A 21303-nucleotide genomic window follows, 5' to 3' on the forward strand; every position below is an offset into this window, starting at 1 on the left:
GCTGGGAGTGGCAACCCCCTTTGGGTCCCCTCCAGCTGTATGGGAGCTCTGTTTTCACTCTAATAAATCTTGCAACTGCATGCTCTTCTGGTCCGTGTTTGTTCTGGCTCAAGCTGAGCTTTTGCTGGCCGTCCACCACTGCCGATCGCTGCCGTCGCAGATCCGCCGCTAACTTCCATCCCTCTGGATCCAGCCAGCAGGGAGGTCGCTGCTCTTCTGATCCAGCCAGGCGCCCACTGACGCTCCCGATTGGGAGACAGTCTCGCCATTGTTCCTGCACCGCTAAGCGCACAGGTTCTGTGCTAATCGAGCTGAATGCTAGTCGCTGGGTTCCACGGTTCTCTTCTGTGACCCACAGCCTCCAATAGAGCTATAATACTCACTGCATGGCCCAAGATTCCATTCCTTGGAATCCGTGAGGCCAAGAACCCCAGGTCAGAGAACAAAAGGCTTGCCGCCATCTTGGGAGCTCTAAGAAGAAAGACCAGCCCTTCTAGTTCATGGAGCTTTGGCATGTCCCTTCCCAGCCTTACATGCAGATGGTGTCAGGATCCAAACAAAGATAGCACCATGCCCCTGGAGGAGGAGGATGAACTCTTTTGAGTGTTCCACTGCTCCTGCTGATCTATAGCTTTTAGCATTTTTTTTCATTATGTTCCTATACTGTAAGGATTTTAAATTTTCTGTATATTATGATGTTTTGACATCTTAAAAAAATTTTGGGTTGAGAAGAGGCTGCTTCTTTCTGGGCTACCCAACTCAGGGATATAACAAAGGACCCAGCTGGGAGCATGTCTTTGACATACGAACTAAGCAGTTCAGAGCCACATCTTCTCTATCTGGCCCATACTCTCTAGGAGGCAACATTCTTCTGTCTTAATCATGCCAGGGCCAGGTGCTAGGTAACTAGGGACTGCTCCTGTAGTTCAGAGCCCACCGAAATTATTCAAAGGAGTCAATCCTAAACTGTTGGCTCTGCCCTGCCCTCCCTTTCCCTTGGAAACGTAAGGCTGTGGTCTAAGGACTCCCATTGCTCCTGTTTTCTGCCTCCTTACCACCCTGGTGTTTTACCCATGTGGCTTTATGTGGCATATCATACTACTAATCTCTAGGACCTGTGAGCATAATAAAAAAGAATTTCCCCCGAGCTTGTCCTCTATCTTCCTGTGGCTGCACCTAACTTATCATATCACAAAATAATACAAAACCGTTCCCCTACCCAGTATATATACAGACCAAGCATCTCCTAAAATCTTCCTCTCTTTCTCTTGAACTGAGGAAATTAATATAACTCCTGTTTTATAATTTGATGGGGGAAAAGGGGGCATCTGAAATCATGTCTGACCACTTCATGCTTTCCTTTCAAGCCCCCATCTCATTCAGAATCTTTGGCTCCTTGCACAACATAACATATTCTTACTTTATCTGACCCCTCTAGTCACTGTGCCTGTAGCTCCTCGAAAACATCCCCACAGATTATATAGATATTCAAAGTTTTGGTTTTGTCTTGGTCTTAAGCAGTTTGGATATATAAGGCTGCATAATAGATATTTGTACTATATCACTATAACCTTTTTTAATTATATTTTTATCTCACTACTTGAAATCTAAAATATCCAAGAACAAGGACTCCAAGCACTACATCCAACACAGTATTACCGTTTTGCATCTCAATAAAAATTAACAAATGAGCTAATCTTTTGCATGTTTATAGTCCTTGCTAGGGAGCTGGAGATACAGATGTAGATGTCATGATAAACTCTGAAATCTCTGAACTTTAAAAGGCATGGACTTTGCTAACAGTTGAGTGAAATTTCATAAAAGAGGGTTATCTCGTTAATATATGCTAAGAGATAAATTGTGTATATACATAAAGTCCCCGGCTTTGAAATAGCACATCTAGAAACAGCTCTAACAGATTTCCTTGAAACACAACTTTAAAGTCAGAGTCCAGTATGAGAAAGATTTCGCTCTTTTTTTAAACAAAATGTCATTTGTTCTTTAGCACAGTAATACACAAATAGCAATGTATCATATAGTAAACTCTCATAGGACAAAAGCTTAGTAGATTCTTCACATTTAATAGGCATTATCTTTTCCTGTTTGTTCCACCTGGCACAGATCTCCATGAATTTTCTTTTGAGTCCTGTCATACTTCACATGTCTCCTCCCCTGTCATTCTTTAACTGGTCTTGTTCCTGATGTCTCCTGCCTCTGCAAACTGCCTACTAAACATACCCAATTTCTCAATTTGTGTGTATTTAGCTGCAAAATTTTATTGTTACTACCTATGATGATTGTTTAGACAAGATGAAGATATTAACTCAGTCAGGCTATTAGTGTAAAAGCAGCTAAAATTTTTACTAACTTTATTTATTTGCCAAACCCCCTCATCTTTAAAGAATGTATCCTTAAGGGCCAAGTTCCTGATATATACTTCTCTATCTTGAATAAAAAGCAGAAAGAGAAAGATGAAATATCTTTGATAATCAGACACTTACAGAAATAATAACTATAAAATAAAATTAGATAAAGTATATCAAAAATGTTTAATTTTATCTAAAGGTGTGTGTGTGTGTGTGATTTTATATCATAAAAGCACAAAAAAGAACAGTTGGAATATCTTAGATATAATGAGGGATGTTTAAGAATAAATAATTTGTTGCCAAAAAAAAAAAAATTCTGTCCTTTAAATATTTTCCCTAAGCACCTTCAGGTGAATGGCCCTGTGTAGGTCCTGTGGAAGATACCCAAAAGTAAAATTCAGGTTCTGCCCTAAAGAAGCTGACAATTCAGTTAGAGAAACAAAATAAGCAGAATAAAAATTAAATTAAATTGAAATTGAAAATCTATCACATGCCTTTTGACTCAGATATGCTACTTCTCAGATATGAACCTAAGTAAAAAACTATGGCTATAACTACATGGGTTTATGGAATAATTTTTGGAGTTACCAAACTTAGAAAAACAAAGAAAATTAATTTTAAAGGGTGGTCACATACAATAGACTGGCATGTAGCCAGTGATTAAAGTGATGTAGAAAATACTGTTTAATAGCATGGAAAAATGTTTGTGGTATACTGGGGGAAAATCAGGCTAAAAATTAGTAAGCTTGGTATGATCCCTTTGGTGTCAAAAAATAGATACAAAAGGTCGCATATTAAACTCACAGTTAGCATCACATTTAATAGTGAATATCAGAAACAAAACAGAGATGTCTGCTCTTGTCATTTTTATTCAACATTGTATTAGCAATTCTAGCCAGGGAAAATAGGCAACAAAATTAAATAAAAGGCATCCACGTTGAAAAGGAAGGAGTAAAGCTATCTCTATTTTCAGATGACATGATCTTATATATAGAAAATCCTCTAGGAATCTGCTAAAAACTATTAAAACTAGTCAATTAGTTCAGCAAGTTTCCAAGATACCACATAAAAATGCAAATATTAATTATATTTCCATATAGTAGTAATGAACAAGCCAAAAATGAAACCAAGAAAATAATTTGACTTAAAATTCCATCAAAAAGAACAAAATACAAATAACCTTATCAAAGGAAGTGTAAAACTCATGTACTGAAAACCACAAAAATTATTGAAAAAAGTTAAAGACATAACTCAATGGAAAAACGTTTCAGGCTCATGGCTCAGAACATTTAATATTGTTACATGGCAATAATTCCAAAATTGATCTGCAGATTCAATGCAATTCCTATCAAAATACCAGTTGACTTCTTTGCAGAAATTGAAAGCTAATTGTAAAACACATATGGAAAGGCAAGGGTTGCAGAATAGTCAAAACTCTCAACAAAATTGGAGGACTCACATTTCCCAATTTCAAAACTTACAAAGCTACGGTAATTAAGACAGTGTAGGTCTTACCTAACATTACCAGCATAGGTGGAATAGGATTTAAAATCCTGAAATAAGTCCTTATATTTATGGCCAATTGATTTTCCAAAAATATGGCAAGCGTTGGACCCCTCCCTCACACCGTACACAAAAATTAATTAAAAATGGATCCAAGAAAGACTTAAATGTAAGAGCCTAAATGATAAAGCACTTAGAGGAAATCATAGGTGTAAATCTTCATGACCTTGGATCAGACAATAATTCCATAGATAAATATGATACCAAAAGCACATGCAACAATAACAAAATAAATTAGACATCTACTCTGATTTTTGTTGTTGTTGTTGTTTTCTATTGTTCTGTTTCGTTTGTCTTATCTTCCTATGGATTTTTTTTTAACAGGTTTTAGAATTCCGTTTTTTGGTTTTAGTTGTGCTGAGTTGAAAGAATAGGGAAAAATACAGCTCCTGCATCTTCCCAGAAGCAGAAGTTCTATATATAAGTTTTACTGGGACATCTTTAAAAAGTACCTGAGGTTTTAAAATTTTTTCTAAGGCTGTTCTGTAAGCCAGAAATTCTTCCTCACCTTTGGTTGCTACTGCACATTTTTGTGCCTACTTTTGGGTAGAAGGTTTCTTCTCACTTAAAATTATCTCATAGGGGTTTGCATATTCCACCGTCTGTCTTAGAGCTGTGGTTTTCTGTCACACTAGAAAAATGCTGTACTCCTATAGATAATAGAAGCTGTTACCACAGTGATTCTTAAAGTGTGTGTTTCTGGGTGGGGAGTAGAAAGTGTGTCCGCACCACACACTGCAAATAGTGCTTTTTATTTATTTCATTATTTTATTTTATTTTATTATTTTTTGAGACAGCATCTTGCTCGGTTACCTAGGCTGGAGTGCAGTGGCACAATTAAGGCTCACTGTAGCCTCGATCTCCCGGGCTCAAATGATCCTCCCAGCTCAGCCTCTCCAGTAACTGGGACTATAGGCATAAACCACCATGCCCAGCTTATTTTTGTATTTTTTGCAGAGACAGGATTTAGCCATATTGCTCAGGATAGTCTCATACTCCTGGACTCAAACAATCCACCTGCCTCAGCCTCCCAAAGTGCTGGGATTACAGGTGTGAGCCACTGCACACAGCCAATAGTGATTTTTAAAATGAGCCTCTGTATAGTTGTACAAAACCTTTTGTCTGATCATAATCATCTCCTAGGATGTTGGCACAGCCCCTGATTAAGATGCACTATAAGTTCTTGTCTCGTGAAAGAACCTGGTGGCCCATGTGTATTATTATGAGGTCATGCCCATCCACTTCCTTTGGCCATTGCCTTGGGTCGGGTTATATTGAAAAACCTAAAACAAAAGTTTGAATTTGGTGTGGAGAGGAAGGAGGGCTGGTGATGGCTTCATGATGGGCAAGTTGAGTCTAGACTTGGTTCGAAGGCCTTGATTAAGATTCCCAGGCCCCAAGAGTTGCGTGGGAAAGTGCAACAGCACCTGTGGACTTTTAAGGGTCATGGTCTTCTTAGCAGCAACCAGAATAGAGCCCAAAACCCAGAAAAGCCTACTTTGCTAAAGATTCCTTGCATGACATTTGTAATAGAGAAGGAGACCCAATAATAACTCAGAGGGAATTTGCCACCATATCAGTGGTATTGGAACTTGGAATCAAATTTAATTTTATTTAATGAAAATAAAGCAAAATGTGTCTTGCCAACTTAGCTTTGTAAAACACAATTGAAACTCCTTATAATAGTTTTAAAAACTTTTTTAACCTAATTCTAGCAAGAGAACAGGAACTCTTGATTCCAGAACAATTATCCCTTTTTTTGTTCTCATTTGTTCTCCCTTCCCTTTTTTTGTTCTCATTTGATCCTTTAGTTCTAGATCACTATAGTCTTCCATGATAATGATACGCTTATCGTTTTTTAAAAAACATCCAGCACAAGTCAGCTTTTCTTACAGAGGTAGTGTTATACAGTGGAACTACATTAGCCTGGGCCCCAGTGTTCAAAGAAAATTTATCAAAGGAAACATGAAATTCAAGTGTGATGTTTCCGTCACCTTGCACTGGAATGTCATCGTGACTTTAAAGGCAAAAATTTCTCCTTTTATACACTCGATTCCCTCTGTGGTTTAGGAAATACAGACAAGTTGAATCTACTTTTATAGTTTCACAAAAACAGTGAACATTATTTGTTCTACCTAAGATTTCTGGCATACCATGTATTCTTCGTAAGGCAGCATTTTCTATTGCTTTTTGCAGTGTCCTCCTGAGACCTCCTTCCTCCTCTTCCTCTTAAACTGCTTTTTAAGCTATGCTTGCTTGCATTTTCTCCAATTATTTTCTGTTTTTAATTTACAAAACTGTTGGATGCCCAGTAGATACCATAGCTATAAATGTACTCTTGACTTCCAGATCTTTACCTCCAGGCTAAGTCTGTCTCTTTAATGTCAAACCTATATAACTTCTACTACACATGGGAATCTTCCCTAGGATGTATATGTCAGAAGTTATTAGCAAGTTCTAAAATGGTAATTCTCCAAGTGAGCCAGCAGCTTAAGCATCACCTGGTGATTTGTTAGAAATTCAAATTCTAGAGCCCCACCCCATACCTAGAGAGTCAGAAACTCTAGGTGTGGTGGCCATCAATCTGTCTATTAGCAAGATCTCCAGGTGACTCTGAGGCACACGAAAGCTTGGGAGAAACTGTTCTAAAGCCATGGTTCTCAAAACTGCTGCACATGAGAATCACCTAGGGGGGTGTGTACATCTGTGCATGTGTGTGTTGTGAATGAAATATCTGTATCTCCAAAGTAAATATGTTGAAGCATTAACCCCCAGTGCAGTGGTATTTGGAGGTGGCCTCTGAGAGGTTATTAGGTTTAGATGAGGTCTCAAGGGTTGAGACCTCATAGTGGGATTAGTGTCCTTATCAGAAGAGAAAGAGAGACCAGAGCTCTCTGTCTCTCTGTCTCTCTTTGCGTGTCATATGAGGACACAGAAAGAAGGGAGCTGTCTACAAGCCAGGAAAGGGCCCCTCACCAGGAACTGAATCTTCTGGCACCTTGATCTTGGACTTCCCGGTCTCCAGAATTGTGAGAAATAATGTATGTTGTTTAAGCCACCTAGTGTATGGCATTTTGTTATAGCAGTCTGAGCAGACTAACACAGTGTGTGCGTACATATATACAGAGACACATACATTTATCTACATATAAATACATATATAGCAATCCTTGGTCTATCCTCAGAGATCCCGATTTAATTTGCACTGCACAAACACTGGCTTTTCTTGGCACTTGGAACGCTTGGGGCCACGTCTCAGAACTCCTAGGTTTTCTTATTGTAAGGAGCAGGTCTATGTTCTGAAACCCACAGATTTTACTGTTCCCCAGAGCACTACCTTACTGTTCATCTCTGCCCTTTATCCTTCACTTTTTTATTTTGAAGGAAGGATGGCTGGGATAAAAAGAATATGGACTTTGAAACCAGACTCCCACATCCTGCTTATATCCCTTGCGAGCTCTACCACTTGCTGGCTTTGTGAGCTTGAACAAGTCACCCAGCCTTCCTTAGCCTCAGTGGCTCATCCAATAAAAGAAAAGAAAAAGATAAAAGAAGGGATAACACCTACACTCTGGATAAGGCCATAATTAATTTTAATTAAATTAGAATGAGACATAAAGTCCTAGCATGGTACATACAGTTAAGCACATGCCAGTTATCTTTTAAAAAAAATAGGCATTTCTCTAAAAGATTATACTGTAGACTGAAAGGTTTCCCCAAACTTTATAATAATAACAAAATAAAACAAGGTAGCTTTTGTCATTTCTGACGTGCATATTGAAGCAACAGAACATAGGGCATTTTTTGTGTTAGAGAGTATACTCTCCCCAGTGACACAACACACAGAATATCTTCATATTCACTAACACATGATGTTAACCTTGACACCCAATGACAAAATATCAAGTGAAACAAAACCTAAGGTGATATTTTTAATAAAGAGTTTTTAATAAAGAGTCTGAGACATGTTTCAAAAACAAAACAAAAAATCATGCTTTAAGATAGTCTTGCTCCCTTGGTGAATGATCCCAAGAAATTATACCTTGTGTTTATATTTCCCCTAAGCTAAGGACAATTTTGAGTCGTATTCTTGTTCATTTTGCCTTCTGACTTTGCCTCCTCAGAAAGGGACCAGAGACATGAGGCTGCGCTCTTAGTCAAAGTATAAATTACTCTCACTTTTATGAAAGACAATTGAGTTTTCTTTTGTAAATTTTTAACAATCAGCTTCTTTGAGTTATAATTTTATGTACTATAAGATTCATACTATAGGATTCACCAGTTTTAAGTGAGCAATTTGATGAGTTTGGATAAATCTCCACAGTTGTATAAATACCATACAATCTGGTCAGGCACAGTGGCTCATGTCTATAATCCCAGCATTTTGGGAGGCTAAGGCAGGAGGATCACTTGAGGCCAGGAGTTTGAGACCAGCCTGGTCAACATAGCAAGATCCCATCTTTATGAAAAATTTTAAAATTAGCTGGGTGTGGTGGTGCATGCCTGTAGTCCCAGCTGCCTAGGAGCCTGAGGCAGGAGGATCACGGGAGCCCAGAAGTTCAAGCTTGCAGTGAGCTGAGACTGTGCCACTGTACTATAGCCTGGGCAAGATTAAGACCCTGTCTCAAAAAAACAAAACAAAACAAAAAAAAACCACACAATCATGATAAGAATATTTCCACTACATAAAAAAAGTTTTCTTTCTCCTTCCCAGTTAAACCTCTCCCCCAAACTCCAGACCTCAAAACCCTAGATCCGTTTTCTATCACTGCATCATTGCCTTTTCCAGAATTTCATATAAATAGAATCATACAGTCTTCTTTGTTTGGCTTTTACTAGCATAATGCTTTTGAGGACATTTGGTTTGTCTTCAGGTTTTGGCTATCATGGGTGAAGTTTCTCTGAATATTCCTGTACAATTTATTCTGTGGACATACGTTTCTATTTCTTTGGACACATAGGACTGGGATTGCTGGATCATATGGTGGGTACATGTTTAACTTTATAAGAAACTGCCAAACTGCTAACCAAAGTGGCTGTGCCATTGTGATTCTCACCAGCAATATATGAGAATTTCAGTATTCCATATCCTCACCAACACTTGGTATTATCAGTATCTTTTATTTCAGTCATTATACTGTACCTGTATAGTATCTAGTTGTAGTTTGATTTTACCTTTCTCTGATGACTAATAATTCATTCATAAGATATGATATCTCTCCCTTTATGTAGATGTTCTTTAATATTTTTCAGTTTAAAGCATATAGGACTGGCATATTTTGTAAATTCATCCCAAAGTATTTATTATTTTTAGACTATTATAAATCATACTATTTATGTGACTCAATTTCCAATTGCTTATTGCTCATAGATTGAAATACAATTTATTTCTGTGTATACACCAGAGAGCTATCCTGCAACTTTGCCAAATTCATATTAGCCACTAATATTATGGATTTTTCCTTAAGGTTTTCTACATAAACAACCATGTAGTCTGAAAATATAGGCAACTTTACTTCTTTCTTCTCACAGCCACACCTAAAACTCATGTGAACACTTACACAATAACTTTGTTTAGCAACTCTTGAAGTTATATCACATTTTAGACAACCTTTTATCAGGTTTTTTCCCTCAAAATTAACTAAATATACAATAAAAAGTGATATTTTGACATTATACACTCACAAATTTCTTTGACATGAACATTTCTAGTCAAGGAATGGAAATAAATTTAAATTATGTCCCTAATTTGTATGAACTCCAAATGTTTTGCTTGGATACATCCACATACATACAAATGTTTTGCGTTTGCATATGCACACAAAGTGAGAAGGATGGAAAGGGAACATCTTCTACTACTCTTGTCTATACAAGTTGGGCACATGCTATTTTCACTTGTTTTTCAGTATTTAATCTTTATTTTGCCCTAATAATAGTTTTCTGTGCTATAACTTTTCAAAATGTAGTTTGATTGCAAAATAAGCATGAGCACCAAAGTACTGCAAATTGTTTGCTTCCTACCTGTTCCTGTTCCTATGAGCATTCCCCTAGCAGTGCATTTATCTTGGTAACAGCAGTTACTTCCTGTAACAGAAGTTGCATCCAGTTTTCAATTTTTCCAATACTTGTAGAGCTAACCTCATCACCCATCACCATCAGCTAAGCAGAGCCCCCTCATCAGAATTCTTAGTTTCAATACTACGGGTCCCTCCTTCCAGCTTCTAGGCTTTACAATTTCCAGTTTCCATGCTTTGTTCCCCCAGTCATAGCAATGGTGGCTGCTTCCTGCAGTTGCTACCTCCACGCACCTTCACGTTCTCTTTTGTTTTTTGTCTTTTTATTTTATATAAGTAATATATTTAGACATAGTTAATAATTCCATAAGTTAAATCATTTCTCTTTAAAAAACTGATGTGCTTTTTATTTTTGATGGACTCTGATATATATTTTCATATTAGGAGATAGATGACCATCATACACAGTAATTGAGGCTTAATTTGGTCATTTCTTCGGCTTGCCTGAATGTCTAGCTACTTGCCAATGAGAAATGGATTAATCATGCACTGGCTTATGATTAATCAAGTATCACTTGGGATTGATTGTGATGAAATGCCAAGTGACGCAGATCCTGGGGAGACTGAGCAGCTGCTGCTCTTCAGCACTATGGGAACAAAGATAACAACAAAGACTGCAGTGTGGAGAGGATTCTCTAAGTGCACTGGAACACTCACAGAGTGAAAATGAGGAACACTCACAGAGTGAAAATGAGGAACACTGTGAATGGATTCTAAGGGTGTTAGACCAAGCAGGCTGCAAAATAATTCAGAAAAGGGTCAAATGTATTGATGAAGCACTTATGAGTGTTTTTGTATTTAATATGTTAGCTGGAAATGGCTCTAACAGTTTACTTTGGTTGAACGACACTTGGACTCTTTGACAATCTATGTTTAATGAGACTAAGATGCTGTAACATCCCGAGTAAAATGTGGAAGAGCAGATCTAAAGGCTTAGGAAGGTAAGAATGATGGAGTGGATTTATCATGTGTGGCCTTCATTCCCTCCTCTCAACACTCTTCACCCAGCTACATTCACTGAAGAGCTCAAAGGACACTCCCTTTATATTGGTAAGGACAAAACCAAAATCTTAAGAAAGCTCTCTGGTTGCTGTTCTGCGTAAGCTAGTTATGAAAGTGGGAGATCTTTGGGAGGCCGAGGTGGGCGGATCACGAGGTCAGGAGATCAAGACCATCCTGGCCAACACGGTGAAACCCCGTCTCTACTAAAAAATACAAAAAACTAGCCGGGCGAGGTGGCGGGAGCCTGCAGTCCCAGCTACTCGGGAGGCTGAGGCAAGAGATAGGCATAAACCCGGGAGGCGGAGCTTGCAGTCAGCTGAGATCCGGCCACTGCACTCCAGCCCGGGTGACAGAGCGAGACTCTGTCTCAAAAAAAAAAAAAAAAGTGGGAGATGCTGTCATTAAGTGGACTTCCTGATTTCAGTTGGATCCTGCAGTTGCAGATTTGCAGAGGCCAAGTGACATATCAGAACTTAACTGACAAAGACAGTGCGGACATATCACCAGCTTATTCCTTCTGTCCATCATGGTAGAAGGAATGAACTGGTAATGTGTTCACATTGTCTTTGTGACCATAACAGGCAAAAAGAATCAACTGGTAACTGGTATATTTTTACTGCCATATTATATCACCTGCAGATATCTTTAGGTGATAAATTGATTACAGTGTATCTAGAAATGAAATACACAGACAGTTTACTTAAAATGTTACTTGATCTATAAGAAAAAGTTCAGGTCTGCTAGAAACCAAATATTAGTTGACACAATTATTGTCATAGCCTCCCACCTAGTTTTCATATGTAAGCCTGGAACCCCTTGACTGAAGGGGAGGGGTTAGGTTCATTTGAGGATAGAGACTGATACATTACCCCATATATATGCTATAAACTTTCCTTCAAGCCTTCTTCAAAAGGACTTGTAGCCATTTATTAGTTTGATTGTGCTATGGGAAAAAACAAAAGCCCAGATCTTTTAGGAACTATTAGGCACTGGCTTGACTTCTAGGAACCCTAAGTACCAGTTGGTCCACCAGTCATATTAGAGGTTTAAGGCTGCCGTGTCATTGGTGAGCTACAAGTGGTGTGCTGCAGAAAGATGTAAGTTGGAGATATAAATTTGGATATATATCCTAATGGCTCTAAATACTATCCATATACTGATGGTACTTAGAGCCCTGATACTGGATGACATCACCAAAAATTGGCATAGATACAGAAAAGAAGTTCAAGCATGAAGCAAGGAGACATTTCAAATTATAGGTATGAATGATATGAGAAGGAACTATAAAAAAGAGATTGAGAGTCAGTGGCCAGAAATACAGTAGGGATAACAGGTGAAGGCGATGTCCGGGAAGCCATGGAAAGAAACATGTTTCTAAAGGGAGAATAAGCAGCTGTGTGTCACATGCTGCTGATCAGGCAAGCCCAAAAAGGGCCAAGAAATGACAACTGGATTTTAGCAAAGTGGTGACCAGGAGTAAAGGCATTTCAGAACAGTGACTAGTGTAGAAGCCTGACTAGAGTAGGTTCAAAGAAATGAGGGGATACATTCAAAACAGCAAGTACAGACAACTTTTTAAAAGAGTTATGCTATAGAGGAAAAAAGAAATAAGGCAACAGCTAGGAGAAGAAGTAGGGTTGGAGAGAAGGTTGTTTGTTGTTATTGTTGTAATACGGTAGACAGAATAATATTTTTTCTATGCTAAAGGAAATATTCCAAAAACAAGAGGGGAATATGATAATGCAGAGAGAAGTACTGTTTGACAATAGTTTTGAGCAGGAGAAAGGAATAAAATTTAATGCACAAATAAAAGGGTTACACTTAGCTCGGAGCACAGAGTTTATCCACAGAAATAGGAGAGATGATAGAAAATATTCGTACAGATTTAGGATACATAAAATTTTAATATTCTACAAACAAAATTTTTTGTTCCACTGGACACAGTGGTATGTGATTGTAATCCCAGCTACTGCAGAGGCCAAGGCAGAAAGATCACTTGAGCCCAGGAATTTAAGATCAGCCTGGGCAACAGAAAGAGAACTCATCCCCTCCCATCCCCACCTCCAAAAGTGTTGGTTCCTTGAAAACACTTACTAATAGAACACTGGCAAAGTTTACCAACTGAAGAAAAATAATGATATGATAAGCAAAATTAGGAATAAAACAGGGGACATAATTTCTTTAAAAGGCTGCAGAGATTTCCAAGATAATAAAAGAATATCACAACCAACTTTCTGCCAATAAATTTTAAAATAAATTATAGAAAAATGTAACAGCAAAATTTTCTAATAAAGAAACAGAACATTAATAGTTCTATAACTTTTTTTAAAAAGTGAATCTGCATTTTAAAATATTTCCTACTAAATACACTCACACTTAATGATGAAGTAATTAAATCAATTTCTTTCAGACAAGGAATGAGAGTAAGACAACAAACTATCACATTTCTATTTATCATTGTACTGGTGAACCTAGCCAAAACAGTAAGGCAAAAGAAAGAAACAAAAGTTATGAGAATCAGAAAGACAGTACACATAAATACTTTCAATACCCTGAGAAGCTATTATTGCCTATATAGATAATCTAAACAGAATCAACAGAATATAAAATAATTAATAAGAGGTTACTGGATTTATAAATGAATATAGAAAAATCAATTTCAGTTTTTACAAACAATCAGCAGTTAAAATCATTAATTTTTTTAAAAAATTATTCTAATAGTAATAAAATTATAAATACTTAGAAATGTATAAGACCTCTATGGAGAAAATTGTAACATACTTGAAAGACAGTAGAGACCTCAATAAATAAAGATATACTATATTCATGGTTCAGAAGACACAATATCATAAAGATGTCTTTTTTTTCCAAATTCATGTACAGTTTCAGTGCAACTGATCAAAATCTCAAAGGGTTAGCATGTATATTTGAGTAGGGTGGGGGTGAATGTGCAGCCATGTATATATAATTGAAACCTGATAGCTATTTCAAACATCAGTGTAGAAGTGCAAGGTATAATACCCAAAATAGTCTTAAAGAAAAGAATAATAATTGACAATAGATATTAAGGAAAAGATAATAAAAGTTACAACTTTAAAAAATCTTCGAAAGTAGTCTATGAGATTTTTTAAAACAACTTTATTGAGGTATAATTGAAGTACAATAAATAATACATATTTGAAGTGTACAATTGGCTAAATTTTGACATAAGTTTATACTTGTGAAACCACTGCCTTCCAAAAATCTTTTTGTCCCCCTTAGTAATGCTTCCTCATCCCATTTCTAGGTGCTCATTCGATCTACTTTGAGTCACTATAGATTTATTTTCATTTTTCTAGACTTTTAAATGAATGGAATTGTACATAATGTTGTGTTTCTGTCTGGATTTTTTTTTCACTGGAGATATATATATATATATATATATTATTATTTTTTTTTAATGGACTCTTGCTCTGTTGCCCAGGCTGGAGTGCAATGGCATAATCAGAGGTCACTGTAGCCTTGAACTCCCTGGCTTAAGCCATCCTCCTGTCTCAGCTTCCTAAGTAGCAAGGACTACAGATTTGTACCACCACACCCAGCTAATTTTTCAATTTTTTGCAGAAACAAGGTCTCACTATGTTGCCCAGGCTGATCTTGAATTTCTGTCTTCAAGTGTGGATATAATTATTTTAAAACTATCCACATCATAGCAGGCATCAATAGTTCTTTCCTTTTTGTTGTTGAGTAGTATTCCCACTTGAGATTTAAAATGGCAACCTCCTGAAAATACGGGAAAGCAAAGACCAGGAGGATGACCTCCCATCTTGGAAATTCTCATACCAATGGACCTTCATGAATTTTCCTACGTTGGTCCTGATTTTGCTGCCCTACTTCAGAAAGCTGTGGTTTTAATGAACCATATTGTTCTCAAAGAACCTGTTGCTAAAAACCTTTTTTCCTCTTCACAGATTTTGATTATTTAGCTGAAAAGAGTACATTGCTACAAAACTGTAGCTATGAATGTATTTTCTCTATGGGACATTTAGGCTTTGCTTTATTCTATTTTTATACATTGTGCCCCTGTGCACCAGCTAGCTGATATGAGATGTTGAAGACAATTAGGAGGTTGTGGGTAAGTCAGTTCTTGGTCAAGCTACTACAAGAAACGTAGTTCAAGGGCAAGTGGACTGATTTTCAGGAAAACAACAAAAGTAGTAAAAATTTCTAATATATATAATTTAATGTGTTCAGGAGCAGTCATGATAGTAACTAAAATTCACTTGAATGTTGTCTATGTAATCAGCACTGTTATGAGCTTTACAGGTATTGTCTCATTTAATCTTTAAATCCTAATGAGATGGATGGTATCAATTATTCTTACTTTATACAGAGAAAACTGAGGCATGGTCAGTAAGGTCAGAGAATAAATGTCATAACAGAGCAAAGCCTAGAGACAAAATGACCAAGACATATATATCTTGGTGTGAATTCCAGCCCTGCCACTTAGTAGTGCCTGGTTTCTGTTCCAGCTAAGCAGATATCTGTAAAATAAATTTCATAAACTAACAGTACCAGCTCATATGGTTGTTGTATGGCTTAAGTGGTATAATAATGCTTGCAAAGTACTTAGCACAAAGTCAGTAATAAACAGTAGCTATAGTAAGAATTATTATTATTATTACAATGACCAAGCAGTAATGCCTTCAACCATTATTACTGCGAGTCAATTACTCAAAAGTAAATTGTTTTTAAACCTAATAATATAAAATGAGCTTACATCACTTCTAAATATTGGACATTTTGAAAGCATGGGAATTAATATTAATTCAAATGCACTCTGATTTTCTACCAGAAGTGTTGATTTATGCTATCGCTAAGTGTGTTTCCTGACAACATATTAAGACAACTCCTAATTTTCTTTAAAACACATCCAAAGAGAAACACACCTAATATTTTAATCCAGTGACAAATGTGTTTGCCACATGGGTATTATCTGAGAGTTAGCAATTAAACTCCTTGATCAACAATCCCTGCTTTACTTTGCTTAGTTCAGCCAACTCCCATTTCTTTTATTTTCCTCAGCACATAATGTGATAAATGTTCCCAATGCAACGTGCTTCACAGGGTAGCTGCGGGGTTGCCAAGGCACACACACAAAAAGTCTCACCACGCAGAGATGAAAAGGAATGTAATATAGCAAGGCTGCCTATGACATTCTGGAATTCTTCATGGCTAGGGAATGCTTGGGGGCTTACTCTTAAATATGCAGTTAACCTCATTGTGATTTTTAGTGTGTGTCCCTCCCCATATATCTCAACATGACCAAAAAATTATAGACTCTTATCTTAGAGCATTTGGGGACCACTGACTTGCCACATGCCCTTGCATGCCACATGACAAAATTCACCTTGCCAATGCATCTCTCTCCATCCCCATGCCAGCTCAGGATTAGTGCAATGACCTTTCCTAATTAGATGGCACAAATTCCTATCGGGAGTCTTATTCTGAATTGTAGTTACCAGTCATATGACTGTAAGAAAATACTCCAGGCTGTTATCACCAGGCAGCTGGGGGAGAAAACCAGGGTAGCAATCCTCACTCTACAAAGCCGTCCTTGGCTCTTTGTAGCAGAACACAACTGGAAATACTGTCTGGCCTTGAGGGAAAATAAAGACAAGAACTTGGCTGTTACAGTTGTAGTCATCGAATCCTTCTGAAGTACCTACACGGAAGATTATTTTACTGATTTTGTTCTCTTCTTGGAAACAAGCAAGAGTTGGAAGCGGCCTTAGTCTAGACTTACCACTAGTTTCCATTAGGCTCATCATCCCAGTGATTTGCATTTAGGATCCAATGCATCATTTGCCTATCTCTCCTTCAGTAATACCCTCTCCTGCACACACAAACACCGAGACCCCAATACCATCTAGCAATACTGTGAGGACCCTTTTGTTTTCCATTCATTAAAAAGAAGTGTGCTCAACTCTGTACTCCCCTTAAGTCCTTAGTTTCCCCATTCCCCTACCCCTCCCCTTGCACTGAATCCTTTTCAGTTAATGACCTTATCCTTCTACTCCACACAGAAAATTGAAGCCTTCCCAATGGATATCCTACACAGTCTGTGCATTGATGGATATTGTATCCTTCCACAATGAGAAATAGATGGTCTCTTTATTTGAACAGATAATCCCTCCACCTGTTCTATGAATCCTCTAAAAGTCCAGCTTTTTAAAGAACCTAACCTTATGAATTTCCCCGTCTCTTTGTCTTTTTGTCTTCAACCTTTTTTTTTCTCCTGTGACCTCCTTGCCATCAACATTTAAACATCCTCAAGCTCCCTTTCCTCTAAAAAGAAAAAAATCTCCTTCAACTCTTTTTCTCCTATAAGCTACCTCTTTCTGCATTTTTAATTCACTGGTACTACTTCTATTGTTGTCTTTCTCTCTGTTTCATTAGCTCCTTGCCTCACCACAAATCCCATGAAACAGGTCTTGTAATGTCACTAATGACTTCTATGTTATCAAATATAATTAGTTTAGCTCTGCTTACCTGGCTTCTCTATGGTATTCAACATATTCCTTCCTGCTTGAAACATGCTCTAGTCTTGATTCCAGGAAACTGGTCTCCTGATATCCTCCTACCCCAGACATTTCCACCTCTTCTCAACTTTCCCAATTCTTTCTGCTCTATCTGACCAGTACATGATGGAGTTTTCCAAAACTTAGTTCTAGGTTCTCTTTTCATGTCAAACTCTCCCTAGATGATTTCAACTGTTCTACACAACTTCACTTACCAGAAATACGCTAATAAATACAAATCAACTTTTCTGCTAGCCTTCTATGAGGCCCACAACTATACTTTCAACTGCACATTCATCTTTATTCGCCTTTATTCCAAAGGCATCTTGACTCTAACTTGCCAAACCAATGGGGAAATCTCACTCTATTTTCCAAAAGTAGCTCTTTTAAGTGTTCTGCATCTAAAAGCACTAGTACCTATCTGTTTGTTTATACAAGAGACTAGGGAATTATTTTTCAGACTTTCTTCTCCCTTAACTGCCACATTCAACCAGCCATTAGCTTCTCCCTAATAGGAAGAATCCCTGTTGCCCTCTGGTTGTGCTGTCCAAAAGGAACTTCTGGCCCTAGGAGAAAATAATATTGAAATAACACTTCTAGTTTTCATTCCACTGGTCCTCTCCATATCCTCCTCTTTTATGGGGAAAGGGAAGGTATTATCTTATTGGGGAGTTTAGAAGGAGCCAGGCCATTATGCATTCTCTCTCTTTCTCAGTTCATTCTCCAGCAGTCCTGAAAAAGTGGCTCTACAGAATGAAATCTTCCCTTAGAGGTTCATTTTGAATCCTAGGCTTGGACAAAAGGCATTAGGAAACAATTGGCCACACACTTAAGCTTCCCTGGAATGATATTGTTCATAGGTCCACTTTTTTCAATTGATTCCAAACTCAAAGGTTAGAGAAAGAAGATAAATTACTACCTGTAGAAGCTCACAGCATTGCTTTTGTCTTCTGAACACCTCTCATGAACACCAATAGTAAAAACCATCTTTACTGTCACTATCTTACTCCAAGCCTGCATCACGGCTCAATAAGATTATTAAATGGCTACTTTGCATACTTTCTCTTCTTTTCTTCTAATCCATTCTCTTAGATGCAGCCAGAGTGACCTTATCAAAACGCCAAGTGACATCACGTCACTCCCCTGATTAAAACTTCACTTTGTTTCCTGTTACTGTTGGGATGAAAGTTTTAAGTGTCCTGCATACAATGCCACATGTCATCCTCCATTTGAAACATTCCTCCTCTTGTTCATTGCATCCCAGAGTGCTCAAGCACTGCTGTTTTTGCTAGTTGGTCCTCCTTTTCCCTCACTCTTGACCAGGATGATCCCAGCATAGCCCAACAATCTCAAATTAAGCTTCATTTCCCAGAGATCCAATTAAAAGCAAGAAACTTGTTAACATTATGTACATTTTCTTTAGTGTCTTGTCCTTTTCTTTTGAGGTACTCAACACTATTTTATTTAATGTTAGTATTAATATTATTCATCACTTCCAATCCCAACTGGTGCATTACTACAGCATTACCATTGCATGAGAGAAAGTAACTGAGACTCCACTGTCCCAGGCAGCCTTACTCCTACCAGAACAATTCTATCATAACCAAAAGAGAAATGCACCCTGGGAAAAGTGACACAGTTCATATGACTGCATGTTATAACATAATCTGGTATCCCCTGTCTGGTGGTGGAATTAATGGACAAAATAGGACTATGCACATACATATAAAATCAGATTAAAATAAGCTCATTAAAAATAGCCGTATTATAGAAGTTAACATTTTAATGATATATCTCATGATATAATAATAAATCATCCATTTATTTTTAATGATTGGAATCACCGAGTTGAAAGGGACTTCAAGATATTACTAATTTTTAAAAGTGATTTATATGGAAGTAATTTATATGGAAAAAATGTATAAATAAGCAGCATAGACAATGAAAGAATCTTTAAATTTGACTCCTGGCCTGGTGTGGTGGCTCACGCCTGTAATCCCAGTACTTTGGGAGGCCAGGCAAGTGGATCACCTGAGGTCAGAAGTTGGAGACCAGCATGGCTAACATGGTAAAACCCCATCTCTGCTAATAATACAATAATACAAAAACTTAGCCGACATACTGGTGCATGCCTGTAATTCCAGCTACTTGGGAGGCTAAGGCAGGAGAATCACTTGAACCTGGGAGGCAGAGATTGCAGTGAACTGAGATCATGCCATTGCCTAGCCTGGGCAACAGCAGTGAAACTCTGGCTCAAAAACAAAACAAAACTTTGACTCCTGACTATGCCACCTTCTAGCTGTGTGACCTTAGGTAACTTGTTTAACCTCTTTCCTCCTCTATCTCCTTATTTGTTTTAAAGTGATAATAATAACTCAATGGTTGTGAAGAGTAAGAGTAAATTATATTTGTGATGCAACCAGCACAGATGAATAGTAAACACAGTAATTTCTAGATTTGTGAATTACATGAAATATTTTTATAAGTGATACATAATGCATATTACATTAAACATATAATTTTAATTATATGCAAGCACACATATAATTGATTTTGGTTATATATATATTCAAATATGTATTCAAAGTGCACATGTAATTGATTTAGGTATTCAGTGTATATTCAAGTACAATATAATTGATTTACGTAAGACACAGGGATATGATGCTGCTTATTTTGTCAAATATTATGAGAAAATCCATAGAACACTATTACTTTAGAAAAAGAAAAGACAGGTTAATAGCAAAGAAGTAGATCTTTACATTTAAATTGAATACATTGAGCTTTATGGAGCATTTCTCCACGGAAGGATGAAAACCTGATCTCAGACTATTACGGGTTTGTGAGCTGCACTTGGAGACTCACAATTAAAGTAGCTATTTAATAAATATTACTTGAATCTAAACCTATGCCCTGATATCAGAACACTGAGTGACTAAATCATTGAGGACCAGTTCTTTCCTGGGTTCTTTTTTTTTGAGGGGGGAGGGGGGTGGACTGAGTCTCACTCTGTCCCCAGCCTGGAGTGCAGTGGCACGATCTTGGCTCACTGCAACCTCCGCCTCCAGGTTCAAGCGATTCTCCTGCCTCAAGCATCCCAAGTAGCTACAGGCGCAAACCACTACGCCTAGCTAATTTTTGTATTTTTAGTAGAGACGGGGTTTCACCGTGTTGGCCAGGGTGGTCTCGAACTTTTGACTTCATGATCCGCCTGCCTCATCCTCCCAAAGTACTGGGATTACAGGCGTGAGCCACGGCACCTGGCCTGCCTGGGCTCTTTAAGGTCTCAAGAGAAGACTCTCCTGTGCCTCATGGCACATGCAAATCCATAGGTTTAACCCTTCAAGTAAAGTTATGCTCATTTGTGTGTGTGGGTATGTGTGTTTTGTTTATTTGTTTGTTCTTTCAGAGGGAGTTTTGCTCTTGTTGCCCAGGCACAATCTCGGCTCACTGCAACCTCCGCCTCCCAGGTTCAAGCGATTCTCCTGCCTCAGCTTCCCGAGTAGCTGGCATTACAGCCACGTGCCACCACGCCTGACCAATTTTGTATTTTTAGTAGAGACTGGGTTTCTTCATGTTGGTCAGGCTGGTCTCGAACTCCCGACCTCAGGCGATCTGCCCACCTCGGCCTCCCAAAGTGCTGGGATTACAGGTGTGAGCCACTGCGCCCAGGCTATTCATTGATTTTGATGGTAGAAAAGTATGATTTTCTTTTGATTTGATAAATAATAATCACTT

Source organism: Theropithecus gelada, chromosome 7b (genome assembly GCF_003255815.1).
Source record: "Theropithecus gelada isolate Dixy chromosome 7b, Tgel_1.0, whole genome shotgun sequence".
In the NCBI taxonomy this organism is placed as follows: Eukaryota; Metazoa; Chordata; class Mammalia; order Primates; family Cercopithecidae; genus Theropithecus; species Theropithecus gelada.